Source organism: Mustela erminea, chromosome 5 (assembly GCF_009829155.1).
Source record: "Mustela erminea isolate mMusErm1 chromosome 5, mMusErm1.Pri, whole genome shotgun sequence".
Taxonomy (NCBI): Eukaryota; Metazoa; Chordata; class Mammalia; order Carnivora; family Mustelidae; genus Mustela; species Mustela erminea.
The window spans coordinates 130411954-130427636 of NC_045618.1; the positions used below are offsets into that span (position 1 = coordinate 130411954).

General features: G+C 51.7%; 1 pseudogene; it reads left to right on the top strand.

The window, feature by feature from the left end:
- Positions 1-8100: 8100 nt before the first annotated feature.
- Positions 8101-8575, top strand: LOC116591714 (annotated as a pseudogene).
- The last annotated feature ends 7108 nt before the right edge of the window (positions 8576-15683 follow it).

Below are 15683 nucleotides of genomic sequence, written 5' to 3' on the forward strand. Positions count from 1 at the left end.
GAGCACACCCAAGCCACATTTGCTCCTGCATTTGTACACACACACACCTGGCTGAGACCCTAAGCCCAGCCAGCTCTCCAAAGCAGGCATCCCCAGCCACAGAAAGAGCGTCCCGTCATTATCACAAGGTCATCTCCTATTGGGTGGAGACACTAGGGAGAGAAATTGTCGGCACTGCTCAGACAGAGACTGATGCTTTCCGTTCCTCCTCCCTTCCTCTCCACACTTGGCCCTTACCCCACGCTGAAGGCCACTCGGGACAGAGGCTGGCTCTTTGAAGAAAGGGTTAACCTACCTGGGGCTGAGTCTCCCATCCCAGGATACCAGAGCCAAGCCTCCCTCCCACTGGCAGAGACTTAGACACAGCTCCCCTCTGGGGTCCAGGAGAGCTGGGCGCTCAAGACGGAGGCTCACAGTGGTCATAGCACAGTCCTGGCTTTTTCTCTGAGATCCCCACTGGTGATGCGGCTGCATCCTAAGGAACTACTAGGGGTGGGCAGGGGAGGAGACGAGTGGGAAGGTGGGAGCCAGGGTGGGGTGTCTGGATTGGATGCAATGGCTTTGGGAGGCCAGGCCTCAGCTCAGGCTTCAGGCAGACCTAGGCTCTTGGCATTGGCTTAAGGGGGATATTTGAACCCAGGCCTCCCATCATATCTGACCCAAAGGGACACTGCCTCCGGCCTCCCTCTTCTCCAGACATTGCTCTAGAACAAAGAGATCTTGTTCCCAACCTATGTGGGGTTAGAGACCACTATGAGGAATTTGTATTAGTTATGGGGCCCATCCCAGGAAGATAGTCCTACAGGCATTAGGTGCTACAGCCGAGGCCCATTTGCGGACACGTCCTGGGATTCTTCATACAAACCTTGCCCCCAATGCTGACGTGTCTGCCAGTGGTCGGTTGGGGGCCGGGGGCAGGCTTGCAACAAATGTAAGCTTCCAGGCCCCGCCTCCACCCAGGATTGCTGGGGATGGGTCTGGAGGCCTGTCCCAGACATGCATATTGGCCACATTTGGGGAGCTGGTTGAAGGTAGTTGGGGGAGGGGTACTAGAGAGAAGGTAGTTGGGGGAGGGGTACTAGAGAGAAGGTAGTTGGGGGAGGGGTCCTAGAGAGAAAGACAGAGGCCTGGACTCCATGTTCAGACATAAGGGTTTGGAACGTTGGGATGGGGATCAGGAATCTGCATTTTAATCAAGCATCCCAGGGGCACCTGGGTGGCTCAGTCTGTTGAGGGGCTGGCTCTTGATTTCGGCTCAGGTCATGGTCTCTGGGTTCTCTCTCTCCCTCTGGTCCTCCTGCCCCCCCAAACCCCCCACCTGTCTCTAAAATAAATAAATCTTTTTAAAAAATCAGGCAGCCTAATGATTTTGAGTCAGAGAGACTTTGGGGAGGGGAAGGGGAACTGTGACTCAGTCCAATGTGTGCATAAGTCTGGGCGGGGTGGGGGGGCGGTGCGGCACAGGAAGGCCTATTCACTTATTTCTACAATGTGCCAGAAAACCATTCTCAGTGCACGTGGGAGGCTCAGTCGGTTAAGCACCTGACTTCGGCTCAGGTCATGATCTCAGGATCCCGGGATCCAGTAGCATCCGGCTTCGTGCTCAGCCGGGAGTCTACCTGTCCCTCGCCTTCTGTCCCTCCCCACTCATGCTCTCTCTTGTCCTTCTCTCAAATAAATAATAAAATCTTTATTTTAAAAAAAAAAAAAAAAAGACAGAAGACTGGTGTAGCGACTTATATGCCAGGACAGGTAACTGGTTCAGGCTCTAGGCCTTGGTTTCTGAGACTGCGAAATTCGGGGCCTTTGCAACTCCAGCAGTCTGTGCCCACGTCACGCAGCCCTGGCCACATGTGGGAGCAGCAGGCAGCCGGCTCCCCTTCCTGATACTCTGCCCCTTCCCAGGGAGGCCCTGGGGCCCAGAGCTGCCAGCCCCAGCGCCGCCCCCCACAGCAGGGCCCCCGCAGGCCTTGAGGCTGCCGCTGGCGGAGCCACTCACCAGCCCTGAGTTGTTCCCAGCCCTGAGGCAGCAGGGCCCCACTGGGCTCGACACGGTTGCTAGTGGCAGCAGTGAGGTGTGTGTTAGGGCTGGATGGGCTGTGGCTGGAGGCTGAGGTCTGGAGGTCAGGGTGTGTGGGAATGTCAGACCCCTGAGGCCGGGACAGGCTGACCCTGTGCTCCTGCCTCCTATGGGGAAGCATTCCCAGGCCCAAGTGGGGGTTGGGACCCTGCACAGGTGTGGGACGCCAAGCGGTGGGGCTTTGGGTCGTCTCCACCAAGGCTCTGGAACAAGATGCCTGGGAGCTCAGCAACCAGGTGGGGCCTTCCCTTGTCTGTCCCCCTTCTCTCTGGACAATCAAACAGCGTTCACGGTGCCGGCAGCCCCTGCATGCTCCCAGCACACGCCTCTCCCCACCCAGCCCTTCTCTCTCCCTCTCCTCCATCCTCCAGCCTTCGGGTTTGGAAGGGCAGCTGTGGGCAGCCAAAAGCTTCCCCCACCGCCCTTACATCCTGAATCCGAAACCCCAAGGAAAGGGCGCCTGGGTGGCTCATTCTGTTAGGCATCTGCCTTCGGCTCAGGTCATGATCCCAGAGTCCTGGGCTTGAGCCCCACATCGGGCTCCCTGCTCAGCGGGAAGCCTGCTTCTCCCTCTCCCACTCCCCCTGCTTGTGTTCCCCTACTTGCTCTCTGTCTCTGTCAAATAAATAAATAAAATTTTAAGACAAAAAAAAAAAAAAAAACCCAAGGAAGTGGAGTCGGGGGAAGACGGAGAGAGAAACCTCCGCTTTCCCAAAGTTCTCCTCAGCTCCACTATTTTGACCCTGTTCTGTTCAACAAAGGCACAGGCTGAGAAAACTGTGCCAGTCCTGACACAGGAAAAGGGCTGGTGTTTAAAGTTCTATCAGCCATTTCATTGGATGTTCGTGTTTTTTTGAGCATCTACTATGTGCCAGGCCCTGGGGACACAGCAGCGACCAAAGGACATGGTCTTTGCTTTCTTGGAGGCACCGATTACAGAAAACAGGAGGCCCTCTCTTGGGGCCTCTGTGTCTTTGTCCCTCGGTTGGTCCCTGGTCCTGCCCTGAGAGCTTGGGGAACAGAGCAGAATTCAGGGGCTGCCCACTGCACATGTTTTTCCTAGAGAGCCCCTGCCTGCTGGGCCTGTGCTCAGAGCCCCTAAGCCTTTCTCCTGGGAAGCTGTCCCTCCCTCTCCCTCCCTTCCATCTTGACTTCCTTCCTCGCTCCCCTAGCTTTTGACACTGGCCACAGCTCTTAATCCTGGCTGGTCACTGGCAGGCCTAGAAGAACCTTCATGAAGCATACACCCCATCTCAGGACAGTCAGATTCTGTAGGTATGGACTCGGGATGGTCCTGGCCTCTAGATATTTTAAAAGCTCTCCAGATCTTTCTGAGGCAGGTTGTGATTCTAGCTCCAAGACCTATAGGGAAGGCCTATGGGCATTCTCCCTGCTATGACTTGGAGCTCTAATACACTGATAGGTGGGCCTGGGACCTTTGGAAGAACATGGAGGGCCTCAAAGCCAGGTCAGAGGAGATAGGACTGAGCCCAGCTGGTACAGATATGCACGCTCAGTTGTGGGACTGATAGTCCCACAAGGAGGTCAGTGAGAGGGAGGGATCCTTTGCCTTCTTTCCAGGCCACTCCCAGAGCCCTCTGTCCCCTCAAGGCTGCAGAAGGCTCCTGGGTCAGAGCCCGTTTCTCTGACGTCAAGGAGGAGAAGAAGGAGGAGAGAAGGAATGAGACAGGCCTAGCTTCTTTCTCTCCTTTCCCTCTTAAATTATGTTCATCTTTAAAGGCACAGTTCAAATTTTATCCCTTCCAGGAAGCCTTCCCTGATTGCCCAGATCAAAATCAACGATTCAGTTCCCCATAGGACTTTCACAAGGTCTCCCTCTGGATGCGCTTTGTATACCTGACTCATGGAACTTAGATTTGGAAATGACTTGGAAGTCAGCCAACTCTCGTCTGCTTCAGGCAGGCCCACACTTAACATCTCATAAATGTGGGCATCTCTCCCTGAGGCCAGAACCCTAAATACCGGAGGCCACTTGCAGATACAGGGGTGCACTTATTTCAGTCACACCATTCCTGTAAGGGAGTAGGCAGGGCCCGGAGTTCCTGGAGGCCTGGGAACGTGGCTCCCCTGGGCTCCTCAGTGTCGGGGATCTGGGGCTTTGCCCTAGGGAAGTCAGGGGACAATCTGCTTTGTCCCTCCCTCAGAGGGACTGGACGCTTCTACCGAAAAATCTGAGCACAATTTTGGGCAAACAGCCCTCTTTGTGGGGCCAGATCAGGGCTCAGCTGGGGAAGGATTGTGGGGTCCCTTTCCCCCACATGTAATACAAGAAAAACCACATCAGAAAATAAGTACAAAAAAGCCCAATAAAGATTCTGATTCTCCCCATGATGACCTTTCCATTTTTTAAATATCACACATTTGGGGGGGTGTCTTGCTTTGCTGGTGATCTCTGTAGCACCGTGTCCTTTGCATATTGGGAAATCAAACAGTTTTGCACATTGTGTGTGTGTAAGTTTCCACACCTGGATTACATATGCATACAACAGGTACACACACACACACACATATCTCATATCCCATAAACTAGTGGTTCTCAGCTATGGTTGCCCATTAGAACACCTGGAGAATAACAAAATCCCAGTGCTCAGGCCACCTTCCAGTTACAATGGAAAAAAAAAAAAAAAAAAAAACTTTCTAGGGGTAGGATCCAGATGTCAGTAGCTTGCAGATCTCCCCCAGTAACTCCAGTGTGCCGTCACGCCTGAGAACCACGGGTGTGGACGGCTGCTTGTCTGATGCAATCCCTTCCCTGAGCCATTAACAGAATGAGTCTGCAGACTCTCAAACTCTTAAGGGACCCCATCTGGACAGACGAAGGTGGCAAAGGCTTGGTCTGGATGCAGGATCCCCAGCTGCCAGGTGAGACTGATGGTCAAAACCATCTTCAAATCCTACAGGATTCTTAGAAAAAGCTTTGACAGCAAGCACTATGGGTGGCAGGAAGGACAGGAAGAAATACACTCTTTAGGGAGAATCTGGGCCCCATGTCCTGTTGCTCTGAGCATCCATAGGGCCACAGCTGTCTTTCAATCTCTCTCTCTCTTTCTCACTTTTTTTCTGTTGCTCCTCTTTTCATGATGGGCATTAACTAAGGGGACTCCTGCCCACCTCCCCCAGGAGACAGCAACTGGAACAAGCTGCTGGGGAACCGAGATGAGGGGGGGATTAGTGAGGGTGGCTTGGAGGGGCCTCTGGGGTCTGCAGCCTGGTCAGGAGTCTGAGGTCCAAAGATAGCGAATGATGGAAGGAACAGACAAGACTGTGGATGGAAAGGAGGGACAGATAAGGGAGTAGGGGCAGTTGGCAAGCCGCTGCTTGGGCCAGGAAAAGTTCATGTTTTGTTAGTGATTTTGAAGAGTCATTACAAAGCTGAAATATTCGTATAAAAATATGGATACTATTGAAATAGACAGATAAATGAAACGTCCTCGGGCGCCTGGGTGACTCCGTGGGTTGGACAACTCCCTGCAGCTCAGGATCCAGGAGTTCCAGGATCGAGTCCCCGTCGGGCTCCCAGCTCCACGGGGAGTCTGCTTCTCCCTCTGACCTTCTCCCCTCACATGCGCTCTCTTACTGTCTCTCTCTCACATAAATAAATCTTTAAAAAAAAAAAAAAGAAAGAAAGAAAAGTCCTCGCTTTCCTCCCATTTCCTCTCTAGTATTCTGCTTCCCACTATTATCATTTTGGTATTTATCATTTCAGACCATTTTCTACATATACATATTTCCACACACATTGTTTTTATTGCGTTTAAAAACAAAACAAACAAACAAACAAACAAAACAACAACAACAAAACTTGGGTTATACTCTCCATACTGCTTTGCAGCTCGTGTTTTAAACCATCTACCACGGGCACCCTCTGGGCCTGTTCCTAAGTCAGAGCCGCTCACTCCTTTGGACAGCTGCACAGGATTTCATGGCCCTTAACTATTACGGGAATGCCACCTGCGACAGCACACTTGTTCAAGTATTTCTGTAGGACACCGTCCTAAAAGCGGAATGGTTAGATTGGAAAGGATGCGCATTCCTAAATGGGTCAGACTGTATACAACTGTCCCTCGCAAAGCATCGTCCCACCAGCACACCCTCTTTCTCCTAATCGCCTGGGCACGAGGCCTTACCAACGCTGCATTTCCCCAGGTGGGTGGGGCACGCGACCAGAACTTCAGCAGGGGGTTTGGGGGCGGGGTGGGGGGCGGGGTGGGGGGAGCACAGCCTCCAGGTCGCTGTTTTCCAGCTGAGACAAAGGAGGAGAGGCGGGAAGGGGAGTGATTTCTGGCAGCAACGTGCAAAAGGAGAGAAGACGACACGCACCACGGCTGTCACCCTTTTGGTGGCGGGTGGGGTGGGAAGGGCGGTGGTGACAAGAGCGCACCAGGGAGTCTCTTGTGCCCCCGCAGTGCCCCGGGGCTCAGAGCCCCAGCCGGGAGCGGGCAGGGCGGGGTTAGTGCCACGGGTGAGGCTCTAACTCGTCCCGCGGACCCCCTCTCTGTCCCACAGCTCTGGCTCAGTCGCCCCTCCCTACCTAGCCGCGGGGTTGCTGAGCAGGTGCCCGAACCCCTTTGAGCCTCTACATCCCCACCTGTTAATTTAGGCTGTTGAAGCTGATGTTCCTCAGCTGCTAGGGTAAGGATGAAACGACCCGATGGTTGTCAAGTTTAGAACAGCGCCTCTAAGAAATGTCAGCGGCGTGGAGTGACCTTTCAGTTGGTCAATCATCCCCAGCTGCCCGCGCACGCGCACATGCTCGGGCTCCTCTCCCTGGGGTAACCCCTGTGGGCAGTTCGGTGCATCTCCTTCCAGACTTTCTGGAACATGTAGACACACAACTTGTGTGTGCATGTGGGTGTCTGTGACAGTTAAAAATACTCCCGTGTGCCTACTCTACCATTTAGGAGTTTTTTTTTTTTTTTTCTTTAAAAAAGAATTTTTTTAAGCAACTTTATTTTTTGAACAGGCATTACATGCACATGGTATAAAATTTAAAAAGGAAAAAAAGGGTGTACAGTGAAAAATAAGCATCCTTCTCGGTTTCCTAGTGAGGCAGGTCCCCAGTGTTATCAATTTCTTGAGTATCCTTCAAGAGATATTTCAAGCACTTGTATAAACATGTAAGTTTATGCATTATTTTTCCTCACACAAATGGTAGCGCACTTTACATAATCTTCTGCACTTCTTTTTTTTCATTTAATGATCTATCTTGGGTATATCTTTTCATATCACCACACACAGTTATTTTTTGAAAAAATTTTGGCTGCCTTGCGTTTCATGGTTAGAAGTACCATTACTTCTGAAACCTTTTTTTAAAAGGAAATTTAGATTTTCTAATAGGTTGCTTATAAATGAAGCTATAACAAATATCCTTCTCTTTATAAAGAGTCTTCTTTGTGAAGTGAATGGAAACCTAGCTAGACTGACTTAAACACGGAAGAGGAAAATGGAGTTCGAAGGTTTGGTCATTGCCGAAGACCAGATACCATGCTGACTTCAGTTAAGGTCTGATGCAGTCACTCGGTGTCCTCACAGATCTGGTTCTCTGTTTTCTGTCTTTTGATGGATGGCCTTTCTCTTGAGGCTCCACTCAGTGGTTGCTCCCCTGGCTCCTTCACCAGCTCTAGGGTCTTCCCACATGGCACAAAAAGGCTGCCATGGTTCTAGGCCTCTGGCCTCACAGCACCACTCCATCCAAGGCAAGTTTGAATGTGTCCTCTATAGACTCTACATGGAAGGAAGGCAATGACTTGTCCTAGGAAACTCAGTAAACCACAGTATCTTCTTCACTGTCCTGGTCACTTGCCCTTTTCATTTTAATGTTATGTACTTAATAGTACAGAGTCAGCATGGCTTCTTTGATGGACACTGTGGTGTTTGCATTAAAAACAAAACAACCTGGGGCTCCGGACTGGCTCAGTCAGTGGAGCATGTGACTCTTGATCTCAGAGTTGTAAGTTCGAGCCTCATATTGGGTGTAGAGATTACTTAAAAAAAAAAAAAAGAGTCTGAAAAAAGGAAAAATATAGCTTTTCCTCCCTGGCTGCTTGAAGCTTGAAGCTTGAAGCCATCATCATGAACGACACCATAACTATCCGGACCAGGAAGTTCATGACCCAAGCAACTACTTCTGCGGAAACAAACGCTCATTGCTGTTCTTCACCCTGGAAAGGGAGCAGTACCTAAGACAGGAATTTGGGAAAAACTAGCCAAAATATGCAAGCTCGTACCAGATGTCATTTTAGTGTATGGATTCAGAACCCATTTTGGTGGCGGCAAGACAACTGGCTTTGGCACGATTTATGATTCCTCAGATTATGCCTACAAAAATGAGCCCAAACATAGACTTGCAAGACACGGCCTGCATGTGAAGAAAAACACCTCAGGGAAACGGCAAAAGGAATGCAAGAACAGGGTGATGGCAGTCAGGGGGACAGCAAAAGTCCCTGCTGGCGCTGGCGGCAAGTGAGCTGGAGATCGGAGGCCAGAAGGAGTCAAGATTCTGCCCGGACTTTATCTGTGGTGATTGTGCAGATGTTTCATGAGAGGATTAATAAACTAAGAACAATAAACAAATAAATAAAATAAAAATAAAACAACCTATAAACAATGTTGGAACGAACATCTGCCCTAGTTGGGATACGGTTCAGTTGCTTTAATAAAGACCTGCAGTAACAGGTGCTTAGTGAAACAAGCTAGAAGTGATCTCTTCATTGTTCGTAGGTGTGTAAGCAGTTCAAGGACGACAGGGTTGGTCTACTTCGTCAGGGAAGGAGATCCCTTTTGTCTTGTGTCTTTGTCTACGTTGTTGAAGATGACTCAGCACCATATTCTTTGGGTCCACTGGATGGTGGTGGTGGGAGAAGTGAGACAGAAGACCCCACACCTCTCAGTGCACACCCCAGAAGTTGCACATCGCTTTTGCTCACACCCACTGGCCAGAACTTGGCCACGTGGCCACACCTGGCTGTGCGAGAGCCTGGGAAATAGAATCTCTACACTGGGTAGGTATGAACCCCATGAAAAATTGGGGGTTCTGTTATTAAAAGAAGGAGGGAAACATCTAATATGGGGTAATTAGCCATCTCTGGTACAGCATCCTCAAACACTGATCTATAAAGAGCTCTATATTTTTGTAGAACGGAATTCTTCTGGATACCCTCTAGAATGCTGCTAGGAACCTGTGCTCCCACTGGGAGCCCCTGGACTCCTGCTTTCCCACATGTTACCCATCCGCTGCGGCCAGCACAGTCCCAGGAGCGTCCTTGCCTGGACCCTGCTGGCCACACCCACCGCGTGGACCTGGGGCTCTGCCTGTTCAGCCGCCAGTCACTAGCTCTATGGTCTGGGTCACCCTCAGATTCTTTATCTGCAAAATTAGGATTTTTAAAAAATTAAGACATTGAAAAAAAGTAAATTAAGGTATTGAACTCTCATCTAGGTCCTACAGAACGTCAGCTTCTCTTCTGGTTGTAGAGTTAGTTCCATGAAAGGGGGTAGTGTGGCAGTGGGAGAGGCAGCTTCGGTGAAACGTGGCACCTAGGGAGAGGGAGGTGATGGTCCCACCCTGCGTGCTGGCAGGACCCACGCAGGTGGGCGGGGTTCGGATCTGGACATGTCTCTAAGCATCCACAGACTGGAGCCTGGTCACTGGTCACGGGAGAGCCACTGAAGCAGAAATGAGTGCGTGAAGGGAGGAAGAAGAATGGAAAGAAATGGAAGCATTTAATCTGGGGAGAGGGGAGAGAGGGGGAGAAGGAGGCAAGATGCACCTCCCGGCCAGGCTCTGGAATGGGAGTGTTGGGGAAAAGGCTGGTCATGATATGTGTGGCCTCCAGGAGGAGCCACAGAGCAGCGAGGAGAATGTATAGGGCTGTAGGCAGGGGCACAAAATAAGAAATAATCTCTCTCTGTTTTACATTTTCGTTGGAAAAATCATTCGTGTACTGTTTAATCTCCACCCGCTACTTCACCCGTCCCTCTGCCTGCCTCCCCCCGCAGTAACCATCAGTTTGTTCTCTGTAGTTAAGAGTCTGTTTCTTGTTCGTCTCTTTTTTCTCCTTTGCTCGTTTGTTTCTGAAACTCCGTGTATGAGTGAAATCCTATGGTATTTGTCTTTCTCTGACTTATTTCACTTGGCATTGTACTCTCTAGCTCCATCCATGTCGTTGTAAATGGCAAGAATTTATTCTTTTTTATGGCCGCGTAATATTCCATCAGTTAGATGATGGACGGCACTTTTTCTTTAACCATTTATCAGTTCGTGGACACTATGGCTGCTTCCCTGACTTGGCTCTTGTAAGTAAAGCTGATAAATATGATGGTGTCTGTATCCCTTCGAATTAGTGTTTTTGTATTCTTTGGGTAAATACCCAATAGTGTGATTTCTGGATGTTCGGGTCGTGCTACTTTTAGCTTTTTGAAGAACCCCCATGCGGTTTTCCACAGCGACTGCCCAGTGTGCGCTCCCAGCAACAGTGTAGGGGGTCTCCCTTTTCCCACATCCTGGCCAACACCTGTTGTGTCTTTTGTTGTTGATTTTAGCCATTCTGACAGACGTGAGGTGATGTCCCGAAGGATGAGTGATGTTGAGCATCTTTTCATGTGTCCGTGGGCCATAAGAAATGATCTCTTAAGGAGTGTAAAGACATTTAAATAATACTTGACTGAAAGGGGAAGAGGCTATTTGGGACCTAGAGGCCCGCTGCGAGCTGGCCTGGCTTCAGGCTGCTCTTCTCTTTGCCTGTTACTCCCCAGCCTCAAAATCAGACTATTCTTTGTCACTCTCCCTTGGCCACTACTGAAATTCACTGTCCCACTGCGGCTCTTGAATGTCCTCCCTCTGCTCTGTCTCTTGGAAGCTCTCCTGGCCTCACCATTCCCGGCCTCTCAGCAGCACGCCACACCGTCGATCACATCCTTCTCGAAGCATCCGGTTCCCTCTCCTGTGGCTTCTTCTCCGGTCCTTCTCTGCCAGTGGCTTCTCTTCTGCAGGCCTTCCTGCCTTCTTACTGCACAGCTCACCTCACCATCTATTAGCTCTGCGTGTAGGTGGCCACTAGTCTCCGACTCTGCCCCAGGCCCCTGGTCAGGGGCCCAGAGCTCTATGAGCAGTGGCCTGCTGTCCCATGGACACCTGGAATTCAACCTGTCCCAGAAGGACCTTGTCTTGTCCGCCCTGTACCTCTGGTACCTCCAACCTCATCCTCCTGCAGGGAACAGAGAACCACCATTCGTGAACCACGGACTGACCTCTCTGTGTCTAGTCTCGCCCTCCAACTCCATTCTATTCGTTATGCTCCTGTGGCTCAAGGCCCTTCAGGGGCAACCCATCACCGCAGGACAGAGTCCAAATGGCTAAGCAGGCTAATAAGGTCCTTTTTGAGCTGGTTCCTTCTACCGTGGCAAGGCCAGCAACTTGTGCCACCCCCGCCCCCTTCCCTGTGGGCTCCAGCCAGCCTGCTCCGAGAGGGCATCGTCACAGGCCTGAGAAGGCTCTTCCCTTCTTCCTGCCCCTGGCAAACAGCCAACTCCAGGTCAGTCTTCAGCCTTCGGTACTGCCTTCTGTCCTCCAGGGAGCCCTGCGCGCTGCCTAGGCGGCCTTAGCTGTCTCTCACCATGCACCTGTATAGCACATATATCTAGCTGCACAGGCTTGGTCCACTGTTTTTCATTGCTTGAGTGTATCTCTGTTATCACCGAGGCATCTAGAACCGTGTGTGCAAGAACCTTGTTCATGTTGTTTTCGCTGCACACTTGAAGCCAGGAACAGAAGGCATTGCATAAATATTTGTTGACTACCGTTGAGTCAAGACCTGACTAATTGGGCGTTACCCAGGGCTTCAGCAATGGCCCTCACCTTGAGGACAGGCCAGGGCTCTGAGCTCTGGTGTAAGGAGCTGACAGAGAAGTAAGAGTGGCTGGAAAGTGAAAGTAAAGCTGACTGGGGAGGAGAGAGCCCCAGAGGGCCCAGAGGAGGGGCTGGGCCAAGAGTTCATTCAACCCAGTGTAGCAAGGGAGTCAGGCTAGGCTGGCGCAGGGCTGGGATGTGAGGGGGCACTGTGGGCAGGGAGGTGAGCAGACTGAAGAGAGAGAAAATGTGTTTTGTAATTAGTCATTGGGGTGAGCCTGGGAGTTTTCGCCGGAGGTGGGTAGACCAGATTTGCAAAATGACGAAATGGGGCTAACCACCAGCTCAGAGACACTGTGGGGCTTCCGGGTTTCCGCGCGGAGCAGAAGTTGAGCTTTCTAGTTTTTTCTCTGTACCTCCTCACTGCATTCAAGATTCTACCAAATAGTGGAACTGGGAGGGGAAGGCCTGGAGGAAAGATTTACCCAGGGGCCAGACCTGCCTCTCTGCCTGTTCTCACAACAGAGACTGGGGACACGGTGGCCCTTGCCACTTGGAAGGATCAGCCAGTGACCCTACGTCTGGAGATGTTGACTAACTTGCCCTGTGGGGGTTCTTGGGAAACATGGAAACATTCCAGGGATGGGGAATCTGGGTAAAAGCCACCATCTCTGCCTTCCCACTAAAGAAAGTGGCAAAGCGATTGGAGTACCTTTGGGTATAAGAGGAATGCCTCATTCTGTGCCCAGGAAAGTGGAGGGCCATTGTTCCCCCCAGAGATAATCCTGAGGATACTGGAATTAAATGTTAGGACAAGAACCTCTGTTTCTCTCTCTTTCATACACACACACACACAGAAACACACACATAAAGGGCACATTTTGGTCTTTGCTCCTTTGGTCTTTTAGGGCAGTGGCTTCCAAAAGTGTGTGTGTGTGTGTGTGTGTGTGTACACGTGCATGCGCATTTTAGGGGAGGGGAGCGGCAGAGGGAGAGAGACACTTCTTTTTAGATTTATTTATTTATTTGAGAGAGAGACAGACAGAGGGAGGGGCAGAGCGAGAGAGAATCCCAAGCAAACTCAGGGCTCAGTCTCACAACCCTGAGATCATAACCTGAGCCTACTGAGCCACTCAGGCACCCTAAGAGCAGTGGCTTTCAAATGTTTAAAACCATGACCTACAGGTGCCTGGGTGGCTCAGTGGGTTAAAGCCTCTGCCTTCGGCTCAGGTCATGATTCCAGGGTCCTGGGATCGAGCCCCGCATCGGGCTCTCTGCTCAGCGGGGAGCCTGCTTCCTTCTCTCTCTCTCTCTCTGCCTGCCTCTCTGCCTACTTGTGATCTCTCTCTCTGTCAAATAAATACATACATTTAAAAAAAAAAAAAAAAAACCATGACCTACGAGTAAGAAATGCATTTCTTATCTCAACCCATTCCTCTGATGAGTGTTTACATACCTATCCTGAACTAAAGGTTTTATGCAACTAGACGTTCCTTTTCATATATGTAACCTGTGCTTACGTTTTCCCATTATATTATCTTTTTTAGAAAATTCCAAGTGCAGTCTACTAAACTGACTTCATGACCCACTAGTGGGTCTCAGCCCACAATCAAAGAGCCCAGCTCTAGGGGGAAGAGTCAGTTCTTCTCTGGACTGGGTCTTCAGCCTCTGACCGCTGGAATTCGGCCCCAGGTTCCCTGATGAGTTTCCTCCCTCCATGTTCTCCTTACACATACACCCTGCACCAGACCTATAGTCCCCAAGTCACCACCATCATCGGGTTACCGGATCTGTTCTGATCAGCCTTCCTCGGATGCCCCCAGACCCTGCTCCTGGCAGACTGAGATCAGCCTAAGGTCCCAGGAGGGCCGCCGTGTTCCTATCCTATGTGGGCTTCCAGCGGCAAGGATAAAATACTTAAACCATAAGGGGTTAATCGAATCACACACCAGGGAGCCCAGAGGTAGGGGGCTCCAGAGTTGGATGATTAAGTGATCACGTGGCCGTCCGTTTATTTCCCCGTTGCCATCCGCCAACCTTTGGAAATGCCTTTCTCTACCTCGGTCTCCGCGCGACAAGAGCACTATGTTAAGGGGCTTTTGTGGTAGCAGGAGATGGGGAAGGGTGGGGCCGGGGTTGCAGCTGGCTCGGTGAGCCGTGAGCCAGTGAGTCACTGAGTGGCTGGGCCCCTCCAGCCCCATGTAAGGACAGACTGCTGCCGCCCACTGCCCGCCTGGACTGTGTCTGGACAGAAATGGGCATGTCTGCTTTGCAAGGGGCCCCACCTCATGCTCGGATAACCCTGTGAATCAGGAAGGCCAGAGATGCTTATCGCCGCCTTTCTCTCCACGAGTCACAGGCCCCCAAAGCGGAAATGACTCTTGCCTTCCCCTACAGATCCAGACTGGCGCTGAGCAGAGGGAACCCAACATTCTGTCTCCATCTCAGGGCTAGATCCCTTGGAGCAGGAATAAAAGAAGAGGTCTGGTGCTCCCTTACACTTTGCACTTTTTCCAAGTCCTCTCTCCAGTGTCCAGACCCCTTGTGGTGGCTCTTTCTGCCACCTGCCCTTTGTCTGCTGGTCTTCCCAGGGAGAGCTGGAGGCGGGGCAGGGGCGTGGTCCCAGAGGAGTCCCCACTGATGTCTAGGGCTTTGGTAGCATCTGAATCATAGACTTAGCCATGAGCCAGGGCTAGTAGCACCTGGGACAGTGTGTGAGCTGTGCAGGAACCTCAGAGCCACCTCCACTGTATAGATGGGGACCCCCAGGTCCAAAGAGGGATAGTGATCTGCCCAAGGCCACACAGCTAGTTGGCAGCGGAAGCATGAACTGGGGTCTCCTGCCCTCCAGGCCCCCACTCTCCCTGCTCCCACCTGCCTGGATCCCTGGTTTGCTTTCTAGTCCAAGCTTAGGCAGCAACTTTGAAGTGCGAGGCTGCCAGATCTATGCTCCCCTGCCAGGGAAGGGGGTGGGGCAGGGGGGGGGCAGGGAAGGCCCTGTGTGCTTTCCCAAGCTGGTTTTCATCTCCTGCTCAAGACAGTGGAAGGACGGAATGAGAATCCACACTGCAGGGCTTGAGACAAGCAATACTAACCCTTCTGAATAAAGTCCTACTTTCAATGAAGGGGAACAGGGCTTGGCAGGCTCTGGGAAGGATCTGCTCCAGGAGCTGGCGCTAGGGAGGGTGTGGAGCCAATCTGTGTAGGAGCTCTGCCCGTGGCAGGGAGGGCCCGCAGGGGTGTGTGCTGGTGCATATGTGTGTGTCCAGGAAGAAAGTGGGCGGTGTAGACATCCAGGAGGCACTGGACTGGGAGCTGGAGTGCCAGAGTTCTCTCCTCTGCATGTTAGCCCGGTGTCCTTGGCACTCAACCTCCCAAAGCTTCAGTTGTCCCAGCGGCAAAATGGGGATGCTGAGGAACTCCCTCTCAGGGTTCATAAGAAGCTCCAAACAAGTCGACAGACTCCCAGAGACACAGCATGAGGCTGTTCTGGGCTTGGGGCTGTAGGAGGTGTCCTGTTCCTCTTGGGCACTGGCAAGAGCTGGGGGTATCTAGCAGTACTTGCTCTGGGGCAGGATAGGGGAGGGCTCAGCCGCTCTGAGCCCCTCTCCTATGACTTCCTCCCTGGCTTCCTCGGCTGCCCAAGGCAGCACTAAATCAGGTCACCACTTGTCTCTCCTTGCAGTGGCTGTCCTGCCCAGCTCCCAATCCAGGTCACTGGCTCCCACACCCCTG